General features: G+C 50.3%; 1 protein-coding gene across 1 annotated transcript in view; it reads left to right on the top strand.

The window, feature by feature from the left end:
* ZBTB24 (zinc finger and BTB domain containing 24) overlaps positions 1-18,835 on the top strand; it is a 163,783-nt gene that overhangs the window by 26,929 nt on the left and 118,019 nt on the right. The gene's annotated exons all lie outside the window — the stretch shown is intronic.

Here is an 18,835-nt window from a genome sequence, read left to right as displayed (position 1 = left end):
GTGCTGTTGTGGTGCTCAGTGATGATGTGGTTGGGCTGAGTGATGTGGTGGTGTATTAGAGTGATGTGGTGGTGTATTAGAGTGATGTGGTGCTGTCCCCGAGTGATGTGGTTGTGTCCCCGAGTGATGTGGTGGTGTTCCTGAGCGATGTTGTGGTGTCCCTGAGCGATGTGGTGGTGTCCCTGAGGGATGTGGTGGTGTCCCTGAGTGGTGCCCCTGAGTGATGTGGTGGTGCCCCTGAGTGACGTGGTGGTGTCCTTGAGTCATGTGGTGGTGTCCCCTAGTGATGTGCTGGTGTCCACGAGTGATGTCGTGGTGTCCCCGAGTGATGTGGTGGTGTCTCTGAGTGATGTGGTGGTGTCTCTGAGTGATGTGGTGGTGTTCCTGATTGATTTGGTGGTGTCCCTGAGTGATGCGGTGGTGTCCCTGAGTGATGTGGTGGTGTCCCTGAGGGATGTGGTGGTGTCCCTGAGTGATGAGGTGGTGCCCCTGACTGGTACCCCTGAGTGATGTGGAGGTGTCCCTGAGTGATGTGGTGGTGCCCCCGAGTGATGTGGTGGTGCCCCCGAGTGAAGTGGTGGTGCCCCCGAGTGATGTGGTGGTGCCCGCGAGTGATGTGGTGGTGCCTCCGAGTGATGTGGTGGTGGTGCCCCCGAGTGATGTGGTGGTGCCCCCGAGTGATGTGGTGGTGCCCCCTAGTGATGTGGTGGTGCCCCCGAGAGATGTGGTGGTATTCCTGAGTGATGTGGTGGTATCCCCGAGTGATGTGGTGGTATCCCCGAGTGATGTGGTGGTGTCCCTGAGTGATGTGGTGGTGTCCCCGAGTGATGTGTTGGTGTCCCCGAGTGATGTGTTGGTGTCCCCGAGTAATGTGGTGGTGTCCCCGAGTAATGTGGTGGTGTCCCCGAGTGATGTGGTGGTGTCCCTGAGTGGTGCCCCTGAGTGATGTGGTGGTGTCCCTGAGTGATGTGGTGGTGTCCCTGAGTGATGTGGTGGTGTCCCTGAGTGATGTGGTGGTGTCCCTGAGTGATGTGGTGGTGTCCCTGAGTGATATGGTGGTGTCCCTGAGTGATATGGTTTTGTCCCTGAGTGATGTGGTGGTGTCCCTGAGTGGTGCCCCTGAGTGATGTGGTGGTGCCCCTGAGTGATGTGGTGGTGCCCCTGAGTGATAATTTGGTGCCCCTGAGTGACGACGTGGTGTCCCTGAGTGATGATGTGGTGTCCCTGAGTGATGATGTGGTGTCCCTGAGTGATGATGTGGTGTCCCTGAGTGATGATGTGGTGTCCCTGACTGATGTGGTGATGTCCCTGACTGATGTGGTGGTGTCCCTGACTGATGTGGAGGTGTCCCTGACTGATGTGGTGGTGTCCCTGACTGATGTGGTGGTGTCCCCGAGTGATGTGGTGGTGTTCCCGAGTGATGTGGTGGTGTCCCCGAGTGATGTGGTGGTGTCCCCGAGTGATGTGGTGGTGTCCCCGAGTGATGTGGTGGTGTCCCCGAGTGATGTGGTGGTGTCTCCGAGTGATGTAGTGGTGTTTCTGATTGATGTGGTGGTGTCCCCGAGTGATGTGTTGGTGTCCCCGAGTGATGTGTTGGTGTCCCCGAGTGATGTGTTGGTGTCCCCGAGTAATGTGGTGGTGTCCCCGAGTAATGTGGTGGTGTCCCTGAGTGATGTGGTGGTGTCCCTGAGTGGTGCCCCTGAGTGATGTGGTGGTGTCCCTGAGTGATGTGGTGGTGTCCTTGAGTGATGTGGTGGTGTCCCTGAGTGATGATGTGGTGCCCCTGAGTGATGATGTGGTGCCCCGGAGTGATGATTTGGTGCCCCTGAGTGATGATGTGGTGTCCCCGAGTGATGTGGTGGTGTTCCCAAGTGATGTGGTGGTGTCCCCGAGTGATGTGGTGGTGTCCCCGAGTGATGTGACAGTTCAAGAAGTCTTTATTCGATTAGTTCATCATAAAAGACATAAAATACAGTTTATACATATAAAAGCAGTTAAAACAAGTATTAAATCATTGACAAGCTAATCAGCTTCTTGTACATATTTACAAAAATTTACAGTAACGCTCGAATGCAACCATGATTCAGCAGAATACAGGCCTAGATGTAAAACAATCACATCTTTTAAGTCCCCGTTAGATTACTTTTAATGAACCTGCTTCTAAGCAGCCAGGCCCACCCCAAAAATTTAGCAACCCCCACAACAATTAAAGGGTCTAAATTGGTCTTTAACATTCTACTTGCTTCCCCAGCCGAGCTGGTACCTAGATTTCTACATACCGGCCTAAGCCATTTGGCTCTTGGGGCAGAGTATAGTGGACACACATACAAAAAGTGATTCAAGCTTTCCCCAATACCTTGGCACTTGGGACAGTGCCCCGTCCATTCAGCTCCCCACTTTTTGGTAAAATCCCCAAGAGGAAATGAGCCGCATCTGAATTGAAAAAATAATTTGCGGTCCATGGGTTTTGTTATAATATCCCAATACCTTTCCAACTTGGGCGTATCCTTGTATACAATGAACAGACCAGTAAGGCTACTCGAGCTCATTTTTGAATACCTGTTATGTGTCACCCATTCCCAATAACACTGTTTGAAATCCTTTTTAGAAGGGAAATTGGCTGACTCGGGGGAGGACCACAGGTCTCCATACCCCAGAGCTATTAGGGTGGCCTTAAGGTCTCTGAACCAGCCAATGTTTGTGGCACCAAAGCTGTTTCTAACCTCCAAACAGGCTTTTGCATAGTGATGGAGTTCCGGCGTTGTCCATAGACGACGCCAGAATGTTAGAGGGCGAAGTCTTGCTTGGTCCTCCATCGGTTGGCACCCTAAATCATAAAGAAGGGGAATTAGTGGTGTTGACTGTGGCAGACCTGTTGCCATTCTTAAGAATTTATTTTGGGCATGTCTTAGCGGGTCCAAATTGCTACCACCCCAGAGTTCTGCTCCATATAGGACTGCTGATAAAACCTTACCGCCATATATCTTAATAAGCGGGGACATTGGCCTTGTAAATGAACCTTTATGTTCCTTAATCAGTGCCCCACCCAACTGCTGATGCTTCATGGTCATGAGCTCGACCTGATGGGACCAGCTCAAGGTCTCACTAAAGGTAACTCCCAGGTAGGTGAAATGCTTTGTCTGCTCCAGGGGGATATCCCCCATGGAAACCCTGGCATTTATTTGTTTATGCCCTCTTAAAACCATAAATTTGGTTTTGGACACGTTCACACGTTCACCTCTAGCTCATGTTCGCTGCAGAAACTCTTGAACCTCGACAGGGCTTTCTGCAAACCCTGTCTGGTTCGTGAGATCAAGAGAGTATCGTCAGCGAACATGAGCAAGGGGATTTTCAGTCCAGCCAGACTTGGGGCATCCGTGGAAAAATCGTCGTAATACTTGGTAACTCTATTAATATATAGAGAGAACAAGGTGGGTGCCAGCACACAACCTTGCCTGACACCTTTGGCCACTGGAAAATTCTCCGTCACCTCACCCGGTTTACCCCATCGCACAAAAGCAAAGGTATGTGCATGTAGGTTCACTATGAGTCGTACCAAAATGGGGGGCATGCCCATATCTAATAGACATTTCCATAACCCGGCCCTCGGGACAAGGTCAAATGCTGACCTTAAATCCACGAAGGCCGCGTATAGGTTGCCTTTGCCCAAGGTGACCGTCTTCCAATGCAAAAGCATGAAACGGAATGCCTGATCCAGGGTACTCACGTGGGGTCTAAACCCAGCTTGAAGAGGAGTAAGGATGTCATGCTCCTCTATCCATGCCTGAATCCTGGAAAGAACAAGACGGGTTATGATCTTCTGTACCGCGTCAATTAGACTGATCGGCCGGTAGTTGGATGGAACCGACCGGTCACCATTCTTAAAAATAGGCAATATTTCTGCACCAGCCCAGGAATCAGGTACCCTAGCACCCATGGCCAGTGCATTTTCCAAACGCACTAGGTATGGTACCCATAGATCAAGGTCCTGTTGGAATATGTCCGCTGGTATGCAGTCGGGACCAGGCGCTTTTCCCCTAGGGATAGCTTTCAGGACTGTTTCGACTTCTCTAGCCGAGAACACAAGTGTATCGAGCGATAGTGGCCAACTGATGGAATCTTGCGTATTACTGCGGCATCTAAATTGTTCCTCAAAGTGGGACACCCATTTCTGTTGTTCAACGGATGCAGGGCTTGGGCGATCATCCTGTGACTGACCCCATCTGAAAAGGTGCCAAAACTGCTGTAGGTTCCTAGAGCCACAGGCCTCTGCTAGTGATGTCCAACGCTCGTCATACTTAATAAACAGTGATTTTAAAGACAAAAACAAGCTAGCATGAATGTCTGTGATATTTGTGTTGATCATTTCCTGATTTTCACATTTATCAATTTCTATCAGTGAGTTGGATACTAGGGCTCTGATCTTTTTACGTGCTTCCACATCCACAGAAACCTTTGGCCAGCGAACCCTCCTCATGTCATTTGTAAGTACGACAGCCTCCTGTACAGGATTAGGCTGTCGTTCAACCGGCCCTGCAAAACTAAAATCCTTCAGTTCCGCTATCAGAGGTTCGTGGTCACTTTCTGGACGTGGCTTAACTACCATATCCGATACCACAGGCCACATTTTGATATCTACTAGGATGTAGTCAATACGACTGCTATGTCTACCATTGAAAAATGTGTGATTACCCATCCTGTCCGAGCTTACTCGTCCGTTAAGGGCACGTAACCCCCAGTTCAGACAGAGACCTTTAATATATGTGGCTGCTTGAGACCACTTATTGATCGGGGGTATATCCAGTTGAGGGACCCCCCAAATCAGATCCTCTGCTTCAGTTAATAAACCATCATCTTTGCTTAGAGGTTCAAAACAAGTATTTAGGTCACCCATAACAACCACATGACCAACTTTTGAGGTAGAACTTAGGAAGTCATCCAAACAGAGGAGGGTGGTTGAAACTCTGCCACCCCTGATTCCTCTAGCATATACATTGATCAGCAGTATATCCATCCCACTTTTTGTTTTAATACTAACTATCAATATATCTGGACAGTCAATAAAGATTTCCCTAACAGACACACCTTCAAATTGGCGAACCCAAATTGTGAGGCCACCCATGGCCCGACCTCTATGACCTCTAATGGCTGGTTTGTTAAAATTCAAGAAACCTGAAAAAAACACTGGTGAGGTTGCCCAGGTCTCCTGAAAAGACCAAACTTCGCCTTGACAAATGAAATCAACCCAATCAGGAATGCATATACGAGATTCAATTCCCGCAATGTTCCAACATCCCAAAGTAGTACCCTTTATACATACTCGGTCACACGATTTAGTTACGTCTAGAGGGTGGGGTTCGTTGGACTGGGGAAGGGGTTCTTCATGCACGGGGGCAACTGTATTCGTACCTTCCATTAGCATACATATTGACCCAACCTGGGTGATTGGCTCTGGATTAGCGCCCACAGAGGTGACGTCCATGGAAGACAATGAGGTGGGTACCATAGCCAATATATCAGGCTCTCTTGAGTAAACCATACACCCTTCCACACAATAATGAGGTTGGTCTTCAAAACTTTTAACAGTGCTTAATGGGTTACTCAGGACAGCTCCAACACCCATACAATCAGAATTAGACTCATCATCCCATGTTGAAAAAGCTGGTCAGTCGTTAGTCGACAGCCCTGATAGTGGGTCATAGAGGTTTCTCAGCGGGATATTCCAATACTCATTGGGCTGAGTGAACCTATTTGGATAATGATATGCTGGGTAAAAACTTGGGGGCTGTTGAATCTGTGGGAAAACAGGGGTGGGGGGAACCAAAGGGTACAGAGACTTATTATGGAGTGGGAAGTCCGATAAGGCTGGGGGACCAAGAGGCAAGGGCTTAACCTTAGCCCAACCCGGTGTTTGTAGGGAACAATTGTAGCTAGATTGTGTGTAGGAGCGGTACCGTGCTTCAGGGTTAAATTGGGGTCCATGAAAACTAGGTGTAAAGTTGGACCATTTGAGGGAACTTTTAGTGTTTTTAGCAGGAGGTTGATCTGTTGGATTAATCAGGGTCTCAGGATAAAAATAACTGAGGTTCCTCGTGGAGATCCCTCCCTCATTTCTTCCCACGTACCAATCTGAGAGATGGGATACTACTCTGTGGTCCCTAAAGTTGATGATCACTATATCCCCCTCTATATCCTTGGGGCGTACCCCCACCCACTGACATCTTCTGACCGAAACAATATCCCCGTTAAGATGAACAGGAAGGGGTCTATTTGTTTTCAGCCAGAAGATGACTTTATTTTTTAGGCTTTCGTTATTTTCCCGATCCCCCTCCGAAACTGGTGGCACACCCGTCATTACAATAACATAGTTCATAGAATCCGGGGGCAAGTCTACATTGTTCCTCCGTGGTAGGGATTTGTGGTATTTAATGTTAGTGTTTGCGGGTTTGCCCACCCCATTCTTTACCTGTGGCACTACTCCCTTGGTAGGTGGTTTGCTAGCGACCACCCCGGGATTCGCTTTGGCAGTGCTAGCTGCTCTGGGGGATTTGACAGCCAAAACCGATGCTTTATTTGAAGTAGTGCCTACATTAGTTGTACTTTTAGGTTGTTGGCTAGAGATAGTATTTATATTGCCAGCAACGTGGGTTATACCATGTGGTTTAATGGATGGTCCCGAGTCCTTATCAGAGCTAGAGGGATGTGTTAGCTCAATGGTCGCCAGTAGGCGATCCATTTTGTCGCCCATTGTCCTAACACGCTCCAGCAAGGGTAACATGTATGATTTGATAAGCTTCTCTATGATGGCATAGGACACCTCATTAAGCCCTTCGATAACAGTCTCAGGGGTAACCAAATTGTGTAGGTCAGGCAACGGTAACTCAGCATTGGGTGGGATCGGTTGCTCAGAGTTTGGTTTGGGTAGAGACGGGGGAGGTGATTGTCGACTTTGGCCTTTCCTTTTTACCCCGCCCTTTCTCCTTTTTAGGTCTCGCGCCTGCGTTGCATATGGCGAAGCCATATGCCATCGCGCAGGCGCGATACTATTGTTGCCGGGTCTGCTTCCCAGGAGACAGGAGATGTCACGCGCACGCTCTGGAAAGCGATCGGCGCCGGCCGCGCGCGCGCGTTTCCCAATCTCCTGTCTCTCTGGGAAGCACACAAGCAAGCCCAGCAAGCCCCGCCAAGGTAACTTTGAAATAATCTTGAAGGTTTACTGTTTACTCGGAAACACCCAATGTGAAGTTCTCGGGACTCACTGGGCACCTTCCTCAGTCATATGAGGGCCGGCCATTTTAACCTCACTTATGGTGAGATTAATCTAGTGACTGGTGGGTGTAGATGAATCTATTGACTGCTGGGCTAATCGCATCGGAGCTCCATCTGGCGGCTTGTGATTGTAGTGTAGCCGGAGACTGAGCTCCCTCTATCGGCCGGCGCCCTTCGCTTTTGCTCTGAAGGAGACCCCCTCAGATGCTGCGGCAGCCTCGAGTCGCGCAGTGTTGTCCCTGGACACCTGCAAGAGGAAACTCCAGACGCTATAATGCAATGCTGGCGAACTTAAAGTTTTCACTACGACGCGCTATATAAAGGTCTCATGTGGAAATATTTTACACCAAGGGTGACTTTGCAGAGAAAGGCCGACTATCCGTGGACTCTGTGCTTTCCATCCCCAACTTACAAACATATCACTGCACGAGCAGGAGCACAATTAAACAGAATAACCCAGCCCAAAGTAGCAGTTGCACACTATGGCATTATGGGTATGCAAATGAGCCCAGGAACGGCTTCTTTCTCCACATTGCAGTATGCGACCTGTAAATATTGAAGGCAACATTTCAAGTCTCGTGGGAAAAAAATGACAATTTTGCAGTGAATCTCTCGTTTATTCAAAGACAGTTAAATAAGTCGCGCACACTTTCTTTGAGATATTCAGGACCGGCCCAAAATACAATTCAGTGTCAAAATTACATTCTGTTGGGTTTTCATAAGTAGACGTGCTCCGCTGGAATTCATTCACCTTGACCCATCCCCGAGATGAAAGTTAACATTGAAGTGCTTAAAAATTATGACACAAAAAAGTAGTTTGTCAAAGGCCAGTGCTGCTGTACGGGGCGCACTTTATAGCCAGCCAGCAGACACCACTGATGTTTATTGTGGCCACGATCTGTATATTTCACAAAGTTTCCAGCAAGCAGAGCCTGTGACTCTGTACAGGGTCCTGAGAGTGCTTGCACCCCAAATGCTAGGGCTTTAATCACAGAAATGTAGGGCCTCAGTCGCGGCAAGAAGGTGGGTGTGATCTGTTCTGTGTTGCCGACCAGCAGCCCCTCTGAAGCTCATTGCTGCCCCCATCTGTACATTTCAAAGAGATGACTGCCAACAGAGCACACAGTCTGCAGGGCTAGCGCCACATCTCTTACGACTTTAATCACAGAATACAACATCTCCAGTTCCCGCAAGATGGTCTCAAGGGCACCCTGGGGGGCGCTGGGCATAATTTGGGTGTGGGGGTGATTGTCCCTCCTCAGTCTCCTGAAGGGGCAGGGCTCTCTTTGAGGGCAGCTGCGCGCCCTCCTGCCCTGTCTCTTCCCCATGGTTGGAAGTCTAGCTCCTTACAGATGACACTGCGCAGCGCAGCTCTAGGCGCTGCTTGGGTGAGGGCAGTTCTCTGCAGACTGCTTTTCCGATGACAGTTTGAGGCCAGTGATTGACTGGGAGGCAGTTCTCGGTATTTTTCACAGGTACAACAGTAGTTGTGTGATTGTGTTAATAGATTTTCTTTTCCTTCAGCAGGTCGAAGTGAAGTTGTCGGGACTCAGTGCTACAACAGTAGTTGTGTGATTGTGTTAATAGATTTTCTTTTCCTTCAGCAGGTCGAAGTGAAGTTCTCAGGACTCACTGGGCACCTTCCTAAGTCATATGAGGGCCGGACATTTTAACCTCACTTATGGTGAGATTAATCTAGTGACTGGTGGGTGTAGATGAATCTATTGACTGCTGGGCTAATCGCATCGGAGCTCCCTCTGGCGGCTTGTGATTGTAGTGTAGCCGGAGACTGAGCTCCCTCTATCGGCCGGCGCCCTTCGCTGTTGCTCTGAAGGAGACCCCCTCAGATGCTGCGGCAGCCTCGAGTTGCGCAGTGTTGTCCCTGGACACCTGCAAGAGGAAACTCCAGACGCTATAATGCAATGCTGGCGAACTAAAAGTTTTCACTACGACGCGCTATATAGATGTCTCATGTGGAAATATTTTACACCAAGGGTGACTTTGCAGAGGAAGTCCCACTGCTCATGGACTCTGTGCTTTACATCCCCAACTTACAAACATATCACTGCACGAGCAGGAGCACAATTAAACAGAATAACCCAGCCCAAAGTAGCAGTTGCACACTATGGCATTATGGGTATGCAAATGAGCCCAGGAACGGCTTCTTTCTCCACATTGCAGTACGCGACCTGTAAAAATTGAAGGCAACATTTCAAGTCTAGTGGGAAAAAAATGACAATTTTGCAGTGAATCTCGCGTTTATTCAAAGACAGTTAAATAAGTCGCGCACACTTTCTTTGAGATATTCAGGACCGGCGCAAAATATAATTCAGTGTCAAAATTCTGTTCGGTTTTCATAAGTAGACGTGCTCCGTTGGAATTCATTCACCTTGACCCATCCCCGAGATGAAAGTTTACATTGAAGTGCTTAAAAATTATGACACAAAAAAGTAGTTTGTCAAAGGCCAGTGCTGCTGTACGGGGCGCACTTTATAGCCAGCCAGCAGGCACCACTGATGTTTATTGTGGCCACGATCTGTATATTTCACAAAGTTTCCAGCAAGCAGAGCCTGTGACTCTGTACAGGGTCCTGAGAGTGCTTGCACCCCAAATGCTAGGGCTTTAATCACAGAAATGTAGGGCCTCAGTCGCGGCAAGAAGGTGGGTGTGATCTGTTCTGTGTTGCCGACCAGCAGACCCTCTGAAGCTCATTGCTGCCCCCATCTGTACATTTCAAAGAGATGCCTGCCAACAGAGCACACAGTCCGCAGGGCTAGCGCCACATCTCTTACGACTTTAATCACAGAATACAACATCTCCAGTTCCCACAAGATGGTCTCAAGGGCACCCTGGGGGGCGCTGGGCATAATTTGGGTGTGGGGGTGATTGTCCCTCCTCAGTCTCCTGAAGGGGCAGGGCTCTCTTTGAGGGCAGCTGCGCGCCCTCCTGCCCTGTCTCTTCCCCATGGTTGGAAGTCTAGCTCCTTACAGATGACACTGCGCAGCGCAGCTCTAGGCGCTGCTTGGGTCAGGACAGTTCTCTGCAGACTGCTGTTCCGATGACAGTTTGAGGCCAGTGATTGACTCGGAGGCAGTTCTCGGTATTTTCCACAGGTACAACAGTAGTTGTGTGATTGTGTTAATAGATTTTCTTTTCCTTCAGCAGGTCGAAGTGAAGTTCTCGGGACTCAGTGCTACAAAAGTAGTTGTGTGATTGTATTAATAGATCTTCTTTTCCTTCACCAGGTCGACGTGAAGTTCTCGGGACTCACTGGGCACCTTCCTCAGTCATATGAGGGCCGGCCATTTTAACCTCACTCATGGTGAGATTAAACTAGTGACTGGCGGGTTTAGAAGAATCTATTGACTGCTGGGCTAATCGCATCGGAGCTCCCTCTGGCGGCTTGTGATTGTAGTGTAGCCGGAGACTGAGCTCCCTCTATCGGCCGGCGCCCTTCGCTGTTGCTCTGAAGGAGACCCCCTCAGATGCTGCGGCAGCCTCGAGTTGCGCAGTGTTGTCCCTGGACACCTGCAAGAGGAAACTCCAGACGCTATAATGCAATGCTGGCGAACTAAAAGTTTTCACTACGACGCGCTATATAGATGTCTCATGTGGAAATATTTTACACCAAGGGTGACTTTGCAGAGGAAGGCCCACTGCTCATGGACTCTGTGCTTTACATCCCCAACTTACAAACATATCACTGCACGAGCAGGAGCACAATTAAACAGAATAACCCAGCCCAAAGTAGCAGTTGCACACTATGGCATTATGGGTATGCAAATGAGCCCAGGAACGGCTTCTTTCTCCACATTGCAGTACGCGACCTGTAAAAATTGAAGGCAACATTTCAAGTCTAGTGGGAAAAAAATGACAATTTTGCAGTGAATCTCGCGTTTATTCAAAGACAGTTAAATAAGTCGCGCACACTTTCTTTGAGATATTCAGGACCGGCGCAAAATATAATTCAGTGTCAAAATTCTGTTCGGTTTTCATAAGTAGACGTGCTCCGTTGGAATTCATTCACCTTGACCCATCCCCGAGATGAAAGTTTACATTGAAGTGCTTAAAAATTATGACACAAAAAAGTAGTTTGTCAAAGGCCAGTGCTGCTGTACGGGGCGCACTTTATAGCCAGCCAGCAGGCACCACTGATGTTTATTGTGGCCACGATCTGTATATTTCACAAAGTTTCCAGCAAGCAGAGCCTGTGACTCTGTACAGGGTCCTGAGAGTGCTTGCACCCCAAATGCTAGGGCTTTAATCACAGAAATGTAGGGCCTCAGTCGCGGCAAGAAGGTGGGTGTGATCTGTTCTGTGTTGCCGACCAGCAGACCCTCTGAAGCTCATTGCTGCCCCCATCTGTACATTTCAAAGAGATGCCTGCCAACAGAGCACACAGTCCGCAGGGCTAGCGCCACATCTCTTACGACTTTAATCACAGAATACAACATCTCCAGTTCCCACAAGATGGTCTCAAGGGCACCCTGGGGGGCGCTGGGCATAATTTGGGTGTGGGGGTGATTGTCCCTCCTCAGTCTCCTGAAGGGGCAGGGCTCTCTTTGAGGGCAGCTGCGCGCCCTCCTGCCCTGTCTCTTCCCCATGGTTGGAAGTCTAGCTCCTTACAGATGACACTGCGCAGCGCAGCTCTAGGCGCTGCTTGGGTCAGGACAGTTCTCTGCAGACTGCTGTTCCGATGACAGTTTGAGGCCAGTGATTGACTCGGAGGCAGTTCTCGGTATTTTCCACAGGTACAACAGTAGTTGTGTGATTGTGTTAATAGATTTTCTTTTCCTTCAGCAGGTCGAAGTGAAGTTCTCAGGACTCAGTGCTACAAAAGTAGTTGTGTGATTGTATTAATAGATCTTCTTTTCCTTCACCAGGTCGACGTGAAGTTCTCGGGACTCACTGGGCACCTTCCTCAGTCATATGAGGGCCGGCCATTTTAACCTCACTCATGGTGAGATTAAACTAGTGACTGGCGGGTTTAGAAGAATCTATTGACTGCTGGGCTAATCGCATCGGAGCTCCCTCTGGCGGCTTGTGATTGTAGTCAGGAAAAGAAAATAGCCAGAGAACTGCCCTCACCCAAGCAGCGCCTAGAGCCGCGCTGCGCAGTGTCATCTGAGGAGGGACAATCACCCCCACACCCAAATTATGCCCAGCGCCCCCCAGGGTGCCCTTGAGACCATCTTGCGGGAATGAAGGCCTGGACTCGACAAACTTAATGTGGAGAAAATGGAGGGGCATGATTGAAATAGAGAAGCCCGGGAAACGAGGCAGATTGATTGGAATGAGAGGATTCAAAGCGCAGTAAACTCCAAACCATTATGGATGTCCTGTAGCGCTTGAAACGGTGTAATCTTCATAGAAGCCACCAGTGAGCTTTGGGCAAGTTCAAATGAAGAACAGGGGGCAGAAAAACAGAAATCTAGGACAAAAGTTTGGGAAAGGATATTAAGAATGAGCAGAGTGGGGGGGGAGGAGCCAAGATGGCGGACGGGACGGACGTGTGAGCGCCCGGCTCCCAAAGCCGTCTGCTCCGCTTTGATATCCTGGCACTAATCCTTGCTTGAACCGCGCTGAGACGATGACATGAACGCGCTGAGGACAGTCGCTTTCATTTGCGACCTCCGCCGGCCGTTTTGGACGAGGACTTCGGAAATAGCCGATCACCGGGGCTGCCCGCGACCCTGGAGCCGATTGCCGCCGCAGGTCACTGGTGCTCTTGGTCGGGCGGACGAGCTGTGGAGGTGCCGGCGTTTGGGACTGACCCGACTGCGAGAGACGGAGGGAGTTCCTCCTGTCCTGCGAGGCGCGACTCCAGTTGGCTGAGGAGTATGTGCCTGGGAGACGGGATCCCTTTGTTCCTCGCTCTCCACTCCTACGCTGCCTCTGTCCTGGACTGACTCCATCTTGCGGCGTCCTTCTGGTCGCGCACTATTAGTACCCCCGGGAGCTAAGGGGGATCTCGTTGTGCAGGACCCTCCGCACTGGTAGCTGCAGGCCCCTCCGTGATGCGACGATTGCTTTTCCATAACGGAGTTGCCCCCCTCTCCCCCCAGTGTGGATCCGCGGGAGAGAAGGCAATGGCGCTTGTCCTCCAGCAAGAACGGAGGGCTGCTCCCTTGTCCCCAGCTTGCGCGGACCTGCCCGCAATTGCCCCGGGTGATGATCCGGATGCGACGCTGTGCAGTGAAGATCGGCTGCTGTTACAGAGTGACCTGACCTGTGGCGATATTCTTGATGCCCTCGCGGACCTACGAGCAACATGGCGGCGCATTGCTCAAGAACTGGGAGATAAGATCGATGAAGCTGTGTGTTCCTTAAAGCGGCCGAGGCTGCCTGTTTCTCTACTGCCTGCGTGTGCTTTTCACATGGATACAGTGTTGCCACAAGTGCGAGCGGAAGATCGCGATGTTCCTGGCTACAATGTTGCGTGCCTCCCTGCCGACGCTGCTACTGCTACAAAGTTTTCCCTCACTCCGGGAACTCTGACTCTGCCTGACCAACTGCAATCAGGGCTTCGCTTATCGCCCTCCCAGCTGTTTGCCCCCTCTACGGGTGTAGCCTTCGGAGCCCTCTTTCCACATCACCGGAGTGAGCGGCATCTTGCATGGCAGGGGAGGCTCGTCATCCTGGGCGCTGAATCAGTTGGAGACCGGGGACGCTCCTCTTCCTCTCTTCTGCTCCTTCCATGTCGACAGCGGCCATTTTGCTCCTTTGTTCTGCCGGACATGTATCCACTGAGATGGTCATGCCTGGAGATGTTTCGTTGCTCGGGCCAGGGTTGAAGGGGCTCCTCATCTCGGCTTGTTTGATCGGCTGGCGGAGACCCGGACTATTTATCGTTTTGCTGTGCTGACTGTTTTGCAATTGCAGCCTCTTTCCCATTTGATTTCGTGTCTATCCTGTACTGTTGTGTTCCTTGATGGTGGGTGGGCGGTTCTGTATGGGTCCAGGGTTCTAAAGGAGAATGCTTTACTATTCATGACTGCCTTGTCGTGTGCCCGCTACCATGTCGTGTTTGGGGTGATTAATGACGCTATGATTTCCCGTGTGGGCTGAACGGGGATTGGAACTGCTTCTGTAAATGTTGTGCGCACGCATCGTGAAATGGTTTCTTCCATCTCTCCTATTGTTGCACTTTAGTATAGCGCTATTGCTGTCGGAGTAGGAGGTTTCAGTGTGGGACGCAGTGGATGGCTGGGGTCCCGGGAGTTCTGATGCTAAGTGGGCTCCTCCCCCCACCTTTTCCTTTTGGGAGTGGCAGATTAGCTTGTCCTTTTCTCCCTCCCTGTAATCAAGAGTGACATTTTTTCTTTTTTCTTCTTTTTTATTTTTCGTCTCCTTTCTTCCTTCTTCTGCACTTTTGCTGTTCTTTCTCCTTTCTTCCGACTTTTCTTCTTCCTAAATTTCGGGTTTATAGGGCGACAGGCACGCTGCTAGGGGGGGGGTAGGCCATAGCCTCTGCATGTGTGTAGGGTGGGGGGTTATATTTTATTTCTTGTTAGTTTCTATGGGACCTGTTTTGTTCTCCTTTATGATTTTAACTTTCTTGCCCATGTTCGGGAGTGCTGGGTGTAGGGTGGCAGTGGTGATGTGACTGGGTCATAGGTGCTGCTCTGTAGCATAACTATTGTGTAACCATCCTGCCTGGCGGGGACTTGATTATCGATCTATGACTTGCTTGATACAGTTGCTAACGTCGTGTCCCACCTGCATGGACTTTGTTCTTAACTTTCTCTTATCAGTACGGAACACTACGGCCTGACTTCAATAGTTGCATAAAAAAAAAAACTTTAAAATTTAACCTACATTCATCCTGTGACACGGTGCTGCGATACCCTTCAGTCGTTCTTCCTTTAAATGTTTGCGATTCTGCTACAAGTACTGTGTCGCCATAACGTACGCTGTTGTGCTAATTGATTGTTCGTGGCCGGCCGGATGGTTGTAGGCCCGTATTTGTTATTCCTCTTTACGCACAATAAAGGTTTTCAAAAATTTAAAAAAAAAAAAAAAAGAATGAGCAGAGTGGGAGGAAAGTGAAGGCAGGTTGGGGTGCTTGCTAGAATTTGAGGAAGAAGTCGACGTGTGGGTTGTAAAGAATAAAGGAAGGCAGGTATGTTGTACAGAAAAAAATACTTGGTATTGGCACTTCACAGCTCGCGTAATTATTAATGGCATTTGTGTTATTGCTCATGCTGAGTTCCTGGAGTAGCAGATGTAGATGTTTGATCACTGCCTGCATAGTTATGATATGCAGACTCAGGACTCGAATCCAAGCCCAGATCACCAGGATCCAACCTTCTCCGGATTTGAAAACCCATGTATTCAAGCAACTTCCATAACTGTGTAGCCTCTTCAGTGCTATCTGCTCCTAAAAGGAGGAGGGGGTAGGGTAGACATGGTCCTTTCCAAGGGCAGTGGTGTTATGGGTTAGTCCACCGCTGTGCTCAAAGGCAGTGAGGTACATTTATTTTCCCCCACATTTTCAGTGGGTACTTGCTGTCCTGCAGCAACGTTTGCAATTGTGAACTGGGCACCGGGGCAGTTGTCCTCTATACCACATTGAAAACAAAATGAGGTGAAGGGTCCTTGTGATAGCTGCAGTAGCACCCTCTCTGCTTCTGAATAGGGTGCTGGAGCATGTTTAGCTGTCCTGGTCCTTCTTGGCCTACAATGCTTTGAGGTACATTCACCGTCTTCGAAATTTAGGGGCAATGGATTTCAGGACACTTGATAGTTATCAAACCAGTACCATAAGATCCAACATACATCCTTAGAAATCAATGACATTTCCTGAAAAAAACTAAAGTTTAAGACAAGACAAGGTTGAGCATGGTTTTAATAGTGGCTACAGTGCAAAACCAAATTGTCTGCCGGGTTTTCTGTTGCTTTGTCAAGACTCGCCAAAGTTACCAGCAAATTAAACAACCATTTGGAATGCTACAGGTGTCGCATTTACTAGAGTTTGAGTTATTGGCATTGTAGATTACAATGCCTTTTATTAATGTGTTGATTTTTAAACAAATAAATAAAAGGCATTGCCATTTACAATGCCAATAGCATAAACTCTCGCAAATGCGAGACCTATTGCATTGTAAATGCTTGTTTTTCTAGGTGGGGAACGCACAACCCTCTTAGCCTTGTCAGGCTTGGTTCCAGCGTCACACACACTCATTGGAAACAGATTCACGCCAGGATCTATGCAAACCAATGACTGGTTGGACAACGTAGGACGAGATTCGGATTCCGTGATCTGGATATCAGGGATGTTTAAATCAATGAGGCTAGAATGATCAATAGGGGGACAATCTAAATGGCCTCCGCTGGTAGCACTAGCACACGGTGGGGAAATAATTGGAAACCTAAATATACTGGGGATTTGATTAATATCAGTGACATCATCTTCAATGGAGCTCAACCCTTGGGCAGCCGTTTCTTGGGTGAAGTTTGGGTCTGATAGGGTGGGCAGCGGAATTTTCTTTAGTTGCTCAATTGAGCGTCGGCGCTCAGCTCTTCTCTCGGCAAGGAGTGGGTCCATATCTACTTCCTTGGTAGATTTCTTAAAAAATTTATCGAGTGGGCCGAGTACAGAAACACCCACGCCTGGGGGTGCGGAATGGCTCATATCCAGACAGTACAAACTATACTATCTGGCCCAAATTACACACTTAGTACACTACTGACAAACTGTAAAACAGTGGACATGAAAAGAAAATACAAATAACAGTAACCTGGCCCAGCCCGGCCTCCTACAGCCCCGGACGGCCACAGACGGTCCCGCCCTTGTCCCGGGCTTCTCCCGGGACGCTCCCGCACGCTCCCGCTTAGCGGGTAATGGCCTTGCCTTAAATAGGTAGACCGTTGGATTGTAGGCGGGGCGTGGTGGACAGGGAGAGCGGCCAGGTGTCGAGAGGCGCGGTGTGCAGAGGCTTCTGGTCTTGGAAGTCCTGCTCCGCACGCTCGCAGCCCTGGTCCAACCCACGCAGCATAGTCAGGCTTCCCAGTGACACAGGAGCGCAGCGGGACCCGCGAAGCGGGTTCCGCAAGTTGTAATGCAAATTAGGGGTCCAGGAAAGCCCTCGATCCTCAGCAGCAGACAGTCAGATTTCAATGGTGTCCCACGTCGGTTTCTCCACTCAAACCTTTTGTAGGATTGCAGGCGGGGCGTGGTGGACAGGGAGAGCGGCCAGGTGTCGAGAGGCGCGGTGTGCAGAGGCTTCTGGTCTTGGAAGTCCTGCTCCGCACGCTCGCAGCCCTGGTCCAACCCACGCAGCACAGTCAGGCTTCCCAGTGACACAGGAGCGCAGCGGGACCCGCGAAGCGGGTTCCGCAAGTTGTAATGCAAATTAGGGGTCCAGGAAAGCCCTCGATCCTCAGCAGCAGACAGTCAGATTTCAATGGTGTCCCACGTCGGTTTCTCTACTCAAACCTTTTGTAGGATTGCAGGCGGGGCGTGGTGGACAGGGAGAGCAGCCAGGTGTCGAGAGGCGCGGTGTGCAGAGGCTTCTGGTCTTGGAAGTCCTGCTCCGCACGGTCGCAGCCCTGGTCCAACCCACGCAGCACAGTCAGGCTTCCCAGTGGCACAGGAGCGCAGCGGGACCCGCGAAGCGGGTTCCGCAAGTTGTAATGCAAATTAGGGGTCCAGGAAAGCCCTCGATCCTCCGCAGCAGACAGTCAGATTTCAATGGTGTCCCACGTCGGTTTCTCCACTCAAACCTTTTGTAGGATTGCAGGCGGGGCGTGGTGGACAGGGAGAGCGGCCAGGTGTCGAGAGGCGCGGTGTGCAGAGGCTTCTGGTCTTGGAAGTCCTGCTCCGCACGCTCGCAGCCCTGGTCCAACCCACGCAGCACAGTCAGGCTTCCCAGTGACACAGGAGCGCAGCGGGACCCGCGAAGCGGGTTCCGCAAGTTGTAATGCAAATTAGGGGTCCAGGAAAGCCCTCGATCCTCAGCAGCAGACAGTCCGATTTCAATGGTGTCCCACGTCTGTTTCTCCACTCAAACCTTTTGTAGGATTGCAGGCGGGGCGTGGTGGACAGGGAGAGCGGCCAGGTGTCGAGAGGCGCGGTGTGCAGAGGCTTCTGGTCTTGGAAGTCCTGCTCCGCACGCTCGCAGCCCTGGTCCAACCCACGCAGCACAGTCAGGCTTCCCAGTGACACAGGAGCGCAGCGGGACCCGCGAAGCGGGTTCCGCAAGTTGTAATGCAAATTAGGGGTCCAGGAAAGCCCTCGATCCTCAGCAGCAGACAGTCAGATTTCAATGGTGTCCCACGTCGGTTTCTCCACTCAAACCTTTTGTAGGATTGCAGGCGGGGCGTGGTGGACAGGGAGAGCGGCCAGGTGTCGAGAGGCGCGGTGTGCAGAGGCTTCTGGTCTTGGAAGTCCTGCTCCGCACGCTCGCAGCCCTGGTCCAACCCACGCAGCACAGTCAGGCTTCTCAGTGACACAGGAGCGCAGCGGGACCCGCGAAGCGGGTTCCGCAAGTTGTAATGCAAATTAGGGGTCCAGGAAAGCCCTCGATCCTCAGCAGCAGACAGTCAGATTTCAATGGTGTCCCAC

The sequence above is a fragment of the Lissotriton vulgaris genome, chromosome 6 (assembly GCF_964263255.1).
Source record: "Lissotriton vulgaris chromosome 6, aLisVul1.2, whole genome shotgun sequence".
In the NCBI taxonomy this organism is placed as follows: domain Eukaryota; kingdom Metazoa; phylum Chordata; class Amphibia; order Caudata; family Salamandridae; genus Lissotriton; species Lissotriton vulgaris.
The sequence above is the reverse complement of the archived record's forward strand: the minus strand, read 5'-3'. Positions and strand labels throughout refer to the sequence as shown.